Here is a 3,438-nt window from a genome sequence, read left to right as displayed (position 1 = left end):
TGTTATCATACTTATTATCAAATACCTTAATCTTAACTAACTTTTAACCTTACATCACCTGGCGTGACGTCACCAAATCAGCCGTGTCCAACACACACACGACGTATGACGAGTAAGCGTGACGTCACCAAATCAGTCGTTATAGTTATAATACCGCCTTATGCAACCTTACATCTCCTGCTCTAGTTGTTATCATACTTATTATCAAACACCTTTTGATATAAATTATAAATCAGCCATTATAGTTAGCCAGCTAGCCTTATACAACCTAGCCTGGTATAGTCATTGGCACACTATCCCAGGGAAAGAGGGGCGGTTGGGCTGGTGCATGACGTCACCAAATCACCCGTGTCCAACAGGCACATGACGTACGACTTATGACGCGTGCGCATGACGTCACCAAATCAGCAGTTAATTACCGCCTTATACAACCTTACCTCACCTGGTATAGTTGTTATGATACTTATTATCATATACGATATTCTACTATATAATAAATACGACTATATACCTTCTATTATATACGACTATATATACCATCTATTATATACTACTATATATAATGGTATATATAGTAGTATATAATAGATGGTTATTATATACTACTATATATACCATCAATTATACACTACTATATATACCATCTATTATATACGACTAGGTATATACTCACACTATATACCTGTCCACTAGTCCACTGTCAAACTATATACCATAATTATACTGCTATATACACATACGGCGTAGCAGCCTTCCCTCGACCCTCCCACCCCAGTACCACCTCCACCCACCGCCACCACGGCGTAGCAGCCTTTCCCTCGACCCTCCCACCCCAGTACCACCTCCACCCACCGCCACCACGGCGTAGCAGCCTTCCTGACCCCTCCCACCCCAGTACCACCTCCACCCACCGCCACCNAGGTTTAGCGTTAAGGGCTGGACTTATGGTTGAGGGGTTAGGGTTGGGGTTAGGGTTAGGTTTAGCATTAAGGCTGGACTTATGGTTAAGATTGAGGGGTTAGGGTTGAGGTGTTAGGGTAGGGGTTAAGATTAAATTTAAGTTTAGGGTTAGGATTAGGGTAAGAATTAGGGTCAAGGTAAGGGTTAGGGATAGGGATAGAATTAGGTTTACGATTAGGGTTAGGGGTTAAAGTTAGGGTTAGTACGTGTTAGGTTTAGCATTCAGATTGCACTTAGGATAATGGTTAGGGACAAGTTTAGGTTTAGGGTTAAGGTTAGGATTAGGGTTAGTGTTAGGGTTAGGGTTAGTGTTAGGGTTAGGGTCAAAATAAGGCCCAGGGTTAAGCCAAGGCAAGGCCCAAGCTTATAACTATGTATTTCTTCATCCGTAGACCCTACACTCACCCGTGTAATTCGCAACGCACGGGTCCGACAGACAGTTATCGATGATCTGATCACAGTTCCTGCCCTCGTAGCCCGGCGCGCACACGCACACGTAGCCACCGACAAAGCTTGTGCAGGTCGCCTCGTTCTGGCATGGGTTCGGTGAGCAGTAGTCGATCAGTGTCTCGCACCTGTACGATTACATACACTAGCTTACATAACCCTTACATACGATTACATGTACTTTGTTACATACACTTACATAACCCTTACATACGATTACATGTACTTTGTTACATACACTTACATAACCCTTACATACGATTACATGTACTTTGTTACATACACTTACATAACCCTTACATACGATTACATGTACTTTGTTACATACACTTACATAACCCTTACATACGATTACATGTACTTTATGCCCGAGGATATACTGACACACGTATACTGCATGATCGCCGCACTAAGGTACTTTCCCACCGTACTAATTCGTTAGTGACTTCGTGTACTGGTGCTTCGCGTACTAATTCGTTAGTGACTTCGTGTACTGGTGCTTCGCGTACTAATTCGTTAGTGACTTTGTGTACTGGTGCTTCGCGTACTAATTCGTTAGTGACTTCGTGTACTGGTGCTTCGCGTACCTCTAATACTAATACTTCCAGGCACTTTGTGTACTATAATGAAGTACGCACCTCTTGTACTAATACTTCACGTACTAATTCGTTAGTGACTTCGTGTACTGATACTTTGCGTATTAATTCGTTAGTGACTTCACGCACTAACACTTCACATACTTTGCGTACTAATTCGTTAGCGACTTTGTCGACTAAGTCAACCACAATGGCGACGACGATAACAATGACGACGATGATAACAACGACGACGACGATAACAATGACGACGACGATAACAATGACGACGACGATAACAATGACGACGACGATAACAATGACGACGACGATAACAATGACGACGACGATAACAATGACAACGATGATAACAATGACGACGACGATAACAACGACGACGACGATAACAATGACGACGACGATAACAATGACGACGATGATAACAATGACGACGATGATAACCGACGACCAGCCATGCGTCAATGGCGGCGTCTGCGAGTGGACGGGCTTCATGACCTACCGCTGCAACTGTCCCGTCGGCTACACAGGAACGCTGTAAGCACCGCCTAGCGTCACACGTCGCCGTCGCCATTGTTATCGTCGTCATCATTGTTATCATCGTCATCATTGTTATCGTCGTCGTCATTGTTATCATCGTCGTCATTGTTATCATCGTCGTCATTGTTATCATCGTCGTCATTGTTATCGTCGTCGTCATTGTTATCGTCGTCGTCATTGTTATCGTCGTCGTCATTGTTATCGTCGTCGTCATTGTTATCGTCGTCGTCGTTGTTATCGTCGTCGTCATTGTTATCGTCGTCGTCATTGTTATCGTCGTCGTCGTTGTTATCGTCGTCGTCATTGTTATCGTCGTTGTCATTCACGGGTCCACCTGCGTGTCACACTGGTCACCTGTCCAACCTGCGCACGTGATGACGTCACCAAATAATTAGCCGTTAGTCAGCGCCTTATGCGACCTTACATCTCCTGCTCTAGTTGTTATACTGCTATTATCAAACATCTTAATCTTAACTAACTTTGAACCTTACATCACCTGGTGTGACGTCACCAAATGAGCCGTGTCCAACACACACACGACGTATGACGAGTAAGCGTGACGTCACCAAATTGGTCTTTATAGTTACCGTCTTATGCGACCTTACATCTTCTGCTCTAGTTGTTATCATACTTATTATCAAACACCTTTTGATATAAATTATAAATCAGCCATTATAGTTAGCCAGCTAGCCTTATACAACCTAGCCTGGTATAGTCATTGGCACACTATCCCAGGGCAAGATGGGCGGTTGAGCTGGTGCATGACGTCACCAAATCACCCGTGTCCAACAGGCACATGACGTACGACTTGTGACGCGTGCGCATGACGTCACCAAATCAGCAGTTAATTACCGCCTTCTACAACCTTACATCACCTGGTATAGTTGTTATGATACAA

The sequence above is a fragment of the Priapulus caudatus genome, unplaced genomic scaffold (genome assembly GCF_000485595.1).
Source record: "Priapulus caudatus unplaced genomic scaffold, Priapulus_caudatus-5.0.1 Scaffold4578, whole genome shotgun sequence".
NCBI lineage: Eukaryota > Metazoa > Priapulida > Priapulimorpha > Priapulimorphida > Priapulidae > Priapulus > Priapulus caudatus.
Note: the sequence above shows the minus strand (reverse complement) of the source record.